This window comes from Pan troglodytes, chromosome 15, assembly GCF_028858775.2.
Source record: "Pan troglodytes isolate AG18354 chromosome 15, NHGRI_mPanTro3-v2.0_pri, whole genome shotgun sequence".
NCBI lineage: Eukaryota > Metazoa > Chordata > Mammalia > Primates > Hominidae > Pan > Pan troglodytes.
Window position 1 is genome coordinate 19,303,179 of NC_072413.2, and position 6,883 is coordinate 19,310,061.

Sequence of the window (6,883 nt, forward strand, 5' to 3'; positions counted from 1 at the left end):
GTCTAAAATACAGCAAAAGAGAAGGCATTCGAATGTTTTTGTGTAGTAATAGCAGGCTACCAATACAGGAATACAGACTATATTAATCCATGACATTTCAGTAAAACAATAAAAACAACTCTTTGGACATCCAGAAACAAAGGATGTTTTATCTAGTTAACTTTTTTTTTTTTTTTTTTTTTTGAGACAGGGTCTGGCTCTGTCTCCCAGGCTGGAGTGCAGCAGCCCAACCTTGGCTCACTGCGACCTCCACCTCCTAGGCTCAAGCGATCCTCCCACCTCAGCCTCCTGAGTAGTCGGGACTACAGGCGTGTGCCACCACGCCCAGCTAATTTTTGTATTTTTTTGTAGAGATGGGGTTTCACCATGTTGCCCAGACTGGTCCCAAATTCCCGGACTTAAGTGATCCACTCACCTCACCCTCTCAAAGTGCTGGGATTACAGGCATGAACCACTGCCCCTGGCCAACTTTTTATTCATATGTGAAGACAATAGAAAGACATTCTTCCATCACTAATATTTATTTAATTAACATTTCTGAGTGCCTTTGATATGACAAGCACTATGCTAAGTGCCATATAGGGAGAGGTGAACAAAACAGACAGGTGCTTGTATCCTAGAAAACTTTGCCTCTGCACACCTTGCTTGTGATAATAATTATAGGGCATATGCCAAACACTGAGCTATAAATCTATGAAGGAAGGATGTTGCTTACTTATCACAAGTGATAACCAGTGATACCAGTATCTATGAGCCATAGAAAAAAAAGATTGCCTATTTCCCTGACTAGCTCAGAGGGATACAGCTTAATTCAGAAGATAAAACCTTTTCTTTTTTTTTTCTTTGAGATGGAGTCTTGCTCTGTCGCCAGGCTGGAGTGCAGTGGCGCAGTCTCGGCTCACTGCAACCTCCGCTTCCCGGGTTCAAGCAATTCTCCTGTCTCAGCCTCCCGAGTAGCTGGGACAACAGGTGCACGCCACCACGCCCAGCTAATTTTTATATTTTTAGTAGAGACAGGATTTCACCATGTTGGCCAGGTTGGTCTTGATCTCTTGACCTCGTGATCTGCCTACCTCGGCCTCCCAAAGTGTTGGGATTACAGGCGTGAGCCACTGCACCAAGCCAAGAAAACTCTTTCTTTATTGCAGCATTAGGCACCCCCAATAAGAGCCCACTCACATCATCATGACAGACAGAAACACTGCAGGGGGAAAAATGATCTTGCCTTTGGGCACCAGGACATTGGGACCTCCCAAGTAGTCTGCATCAGTGGATCATGAGGACCAACCATTTATCAAATCTGGGAAAGACAAAAGGCAGGCATAAGATTAAAAAGTAATGCAGGTCTTCATCAGATGGCTCTGCTGCGTAATAAGTAAAATCACAATCACAGAAGGTGATAACCAAGGATAATTAGGTAAACGACCACACTCCATTTAATCACAGTTCAGAAGATCTTCCCTAATTTCTGCTGAAGTCTCTTCAATAATTTCACCTACCTCTGGAAGAAACTAGAGGACTAATGGGAAGAGTCCATTGGTGTTTATGTGGGAAAAGGAAGGTACAAGCCATTTCAGCTCAAGGAAAGAAAGGAAGGGAGGGAGGAAGGAAGAAAGAGAAAGAGAAATGAGGAAAGGAAGGAATGGAAAAGAGAGAGAAGAAGAAAGGAGGATAGAAGAAAGAAAGGAGGGAGGGAGGAAAGAAGAGAAACTGACTTTCCAAAGACACAGCTGAAGCAGCAGCTAAGAGGTAACATTATGAAAGTATGGGGTATCATTCTTCAGGATGCAGTGTATTTATTAAATCAGAGGCCTGTAAAGGGTACTGTGTTCCCAATAGGAAGAATACACGGATCCAGGAACCAAGAAGTAGAAGCAGGAGTAGCTCCACTTACCATCTCTCTGATTGACCCACTCAGATATGTTGTGCTTTCATTTCTGTAACTCTGGGCTCTGCAGGGTCAAAGGTCCAGGTCCCCAAAGAAGATGCACCCTTGCCAACTTACACAGAAAGGTCTCATTGAACTGCAAGCTACAGCTTTTCCCAGGACACTTTGGATTTCTTGTGTCTAGGGACCAGCAGACGTGAAGAGGAGTTGCCATACTGTCGAGGCTAAGTAACCCTGATTAGCAGGAGGGAGGTAGGGCTGCTTTTATCCAATAGAGGCAGAAAAGAATTTATGTAGAACCCAAGTAATCTACTTGGGCGCTTTCTGGTACTCCCATGCTCCATTTTAACTGTGAATGTAAGTGTGTAGCCACCTCAGCCTGAGAAAAATATGATTACCAAGGGCTTAACCTCTCAGAATTGGTGAGAGGGTAAATAAGAATAAGCAACTAAGACCTAAGGGTAAAGGGAGATTAGAATACATGGTAAAGGAAGGAGTGGATGGGTGCTAGTTACAGCCCCAAGATCTACGGCATTGACAGTGACCACAGTTTGTCCACAGTAAACTTCCTCTTAAGTTTCCCTTCAGGAACAGAGACTGGTAGGAAGCCTGGAGGAGTTGTCTCTCGAACCTGTCTGGGGAAGCAGATCTGTGTGACTCAAGAGGTGGACCTGGCCAGGCGCGGTGCCTCACACCTGTAATCCCAGCACTTTGGGAGGCTGAGGAGGGCAGATCACCTGAGGCAAGGAATTCAAGACCAGCCTGGCCAACATGGTGAAACCCTGTCTCTACTAAAAATACAAAAATTAGCTGGGTGTGGTGGCGCATGCCTGTAATCCCAGCTACTCAGGAGGCTGAGGAAGGAGAATTGCTCGAACCCAGGAACCGAAGGTTGCAGTGAGCCGAGATTGTGCCACTGCACTCCAGCCTGGGTGACTGAGCGAGACTCAATCTCAAAAAAAAAAAAAAAAGACGGACCCATTCTAAAAAAGTTTCTACATGAGTTTATAAGTACTTGCTTCTGCATGTCTGAAAAAATCTCTGTCTAATAAGAGACACACCTCAAAAGTTTTATCAATAAAAAAGGTACAAAAAAGTCAGAATAAAAATAGGACATAAAATCAATGCTATAAATATTAAACAGATTATGAATAACTTTGTGCTAATATATTTGGGAACTTTAGATGAAATGGATAAATTCCTACATGGGAAAAAAACAAATCTACCAAAGCTTTCTCAAGAAGAAATGGAAAAGTTAGCATCTCTTTAACCATTAAGGAAATTGAAACAGAAGTTTAAATAGTTTGAGGCTAAGCCTGGTGGTGTGCACCGGTAGACCCAGCTACTCTGGAGGCTGAGGCAGCAGGATTATTCAAGATCAGGAGTTCAAGCCCAGGAGTTTGAGGCACCTGAGACCAAATGTTCAAGGATCAGTTGAGACCAGTAATTCGAGGTATGTTCTGTTATTGCACCTGTGAATAGCCACTGCACACTAGCCTGGGCAACATAGGAAGACCCATCTCCAAAAAAAAAAAGGAAAAGAAAAAAGAAAAAGCAGTCTCAAAGAAACTAAGAAAATATCAGGACCAAATAGCCTTACATGTGAGTTCTACCAAGTATTAAAATAACATATAATTCCAGTTACAAAATAAAGAAGGACTACTCCCCAATTCATTTCTGGAGGCTAACATATTACCTAGATACCAAAATTAAACAAGGCAATACAAAAAAATTACAGACCAATCTCATTCGTGAACATAAATGCAAAAAAAATTTAACAAAATATTAGCAAATTAAATTTAGTCATATATAAAAAGGATTATATCACATAACCAAAATGGGTTTATCCCAGGAATACAAGGTTGGTTTAGTATTCTAAAATCAACTAATCTAATTCACCTCATTAACTGATTAAAGAAATACGCTGTATAATCCCATCATTCAATGAAATTCCCAATCCATTCAAGAGACATAACCAGGAGCAGAAGGGAAGAAACTTTTCTAGTCTGAAAATGGGCATCTACAAAAGATCCACAGCAACAACCAGATCTACCAAAATGGCCCCTTAAAGATTTCTTGAAGGCACTTTTATAGCGAGCATTAGGCTAAGTGCTGAATGTCAAGAGCAAAGGCAAAACAGCTATACCTCCTGGCATCGGGGGAAGGAATGAAAGTAATAGTATCCAGTTTTGTCACTGGATTATTCCAAAAGGGTAAAATCCTCACGCAACTCTGTTCCACAGGCACCGGGCTAGTCAGTTAATGGACGGCTGCCCTAGAGTCAAGTGCCCTCCTTTGCTTCAAAACCTTGTCACCATTTTGCTGGAGTCACAGGGTAGAGAATATGAACACCTTTGGATGCTTCCTCTTGTGGATAAAATAACCTCCTTCAGAAGGGGATCGGTGATGTAATGGATTCCATGAAAGAAATAAACTCTTCTCCAGCGCAGCTAAACTGTAAAGCTCATAACACAAGCAGGTCCTCTGTGCATATTCACTTCCTTTCCTTCTTACCTGAGGTGCTGCAGTGTGAATCTGAAGGTGGCAGGTTCAACATTAAAGTGCTGCAGTGTATGAAAGTTATGGTAGACTCAGAAATCTGTTCTTCGACAGTTAGACTCTATTTATGCTGGCTGGATTTTGTTTATTCACCTATTATCGTCTACCCGTGTCAGCAACCAAGAAACTTGCAGCCTATCTCAAAGGAAACCAAGAAAGAAGTTTTGGACTCTTGTGCGGGAAGCTTGTGGCGCGGCGCCCCCTGCCGACCAATACGACGGCCACGGGAACTGGGAGACCACGAAGGCTCTGGGCAGACGGAGTTGCCCACGCTCCTCCGGCTTCTCCGGAAACGGCTTTTTCCGGTGACACCCCTGGAGCCACAGTGATTTGTTTCCCTAATGGAAGCGGTTTCCCGCCAGTGTATAGTCCCTAATACCCTCCGAAGGAGCCCATTGAGGAGAAAGGCATAGAATGTCCCGCAGAAGGCAGAAGGACCCTGTGATCCAGGAAACCTAGGGCCAGCCATCAGGAGGTTTTATGAGAGCAGCTGGTGGGAAGATCAGCCCCAGGAGAAGGGGATTGTCTAGCAGCTTGGTTGGAGCAAGTCTTTTCCCGAGTATTATTTCCGTAATTCAGGCTCCCTCCCACCAACCCTCCACTGCCGCCTTATCCTCCACCAAAAGCCCTGACACTGTGGCAGGGATAGGGCACATGGGGTTGGTGGGGAACAGGCTGTAAGAAAGACGCAGGAGCCTGCGTGCAAAGGACGAAGCATTTACAAAGAAGACCTTGACAGTGCTGCAAAGATTTGAAGGCGTAGGGTGCAAGTCATTCAGGTGCCGGTGTCAGGAGGAACCTAGCCATCCAGGTGAACAGATGCCCCCTTCTTGCAGCCCACTCGCATGGGCCTGGTGGACTCCTTCTTATTTTTGGTAGTGGCAGCGAAGAGGTCGGGTCCCTGTGCTGGCAAAGCAGTCAGTGACATTGACATCATGAGTACTGTTGTGGCAGCTGCACATGGAGGGGGCTGTTGGTACAGGGCAGTGGTGGAGTTCTGCAGAAATCTGCTATGGTGGTCAGATTCTATGAATGAATGTGTGGATCGGCTTGCATTTACCCCTATGGATACAGCCAACAGCACCTCATCATCACATCACAGTATCAGTGGTGTCCTCTAGGGACCCAAGACCTGGGGTTGTCTATATGTCGTGTTGAGAAGGGCAGGGCTGGAGTGAAGACAGTTAGGTCCAAAAGGAGGAAAAGGAGGAGGGTCCACATCAGATTCATGTTTCTTGTGAAAGCATTTCAAAGAAGAGCAGAGTCAAAAGAACAAGCCACAGTCCCTTGTCCTGTTCCTAAGAAGTCTTGGCCCTATACTTAATGTTCCCAGTTCTCCCCTCCTGCCTTTTCTACACTTATTCTTTATGTACTCATGGCAACAAGTGTTCTCACATCCTTTTTCCACCTCCTTGTCAAGAACGGAGATGACTACCGCCCTCTCAACCCTTTATGGGATTGTCCTATGTACAAGGTTATTTCCAAACCCCAAAGTGATTCTTGCTCCTTACCTAAGCAGACCAGTTAAACTAAAAACTTTCATCTCTGAGGTGTTTGCATCTATCAGTCCATCTGCTGCTCACCCATAGCCTGTGAGGTGAGGCAGGTATCATTGCCAACCCCTTTTTAGAGTGACCTAACTCAGAAGGGAATTGACAGATCCATATGACCTGCATCTTAGAAAATATTTTCACTTCCTTAAATACAAATGTCTGTTTAAACGCTGTTTTTAAAAATGTGAGCATTTCAATTCTAAGGGAGTAGAGTTTATGTTTCCCCCACATATTTCTCTGCCTCAAAATAAAGATTCCCAACTCTTCCATGTATAGAGCCCATCTTCCAGAAATGTTCTAATTCTTGGTGATCAGGGATTCTGGGTGACTGGGTGTGAGCCTTCTGTCTCTAGGTCTAATATCTGACTCTTTTTTTACATACCTGGGAGTTCCAAGAAAAGGTTTTCTGCAGAGCAGATGACATCCACAGAGATGGATATATCCCTCTCAGAGGTTGATACTCCTAGTAGAAATGGAATCCCCGTTGCCTCTCTTCTTCCTCTAATCTTGTAGAAATTACGTTGTGGATATTTTCTTCCCAGAGGTTAGGGTGCAGGCCATATGGAAAACTCTCAGGCCTGTCAATGATCTTAAACAGATTGCCAGGTATTACTAATTTTACACACCTAAAATGTTCACCAGCATCACACAGAGTGCCTGTGACATCACTGCAAATATGCAGAAACTTGGGGTTTAGTGTCTATCATAAGCTTGCTACTGGAGCTTGGCAAATCACCTTATCCTTCTACTCCTCATCACTAAAGTGAAGATGATAGACAAAAGATCTCTTTCAGCTCTCACATTCTGTATTTTTTTTTATACATTACTGTGTGGGTTCATGTGTGATTTTGTATATGTGCATATTGGTATACACATGTTCAAG

General features: G+C 43.9%; 1 long non-coding RNA gene across 1 annotated transcript; it reads right to left on the reverse strand.

Annotated features, from left to right (window-relative positions):
• Positions 1–1,123: 1,123 nt before the first annotated feature.
• Positions 1,124–6,601, reverse strand: LOC134808275 (uncharacterized). Its single transcript, XR_010150876.1, has 2 exons — positions 6,383–6,601; positions 1,124–1,300 (listed from the first exon to the last, which is right to left on the reverse strand). It is a non-coding gene; the product is annotated as an uncharacterized LOC134808275 (long non-coding RNA).
• Between the last annotated feature and the right edge of the window lie 282 nt (positions 6,602–6,883).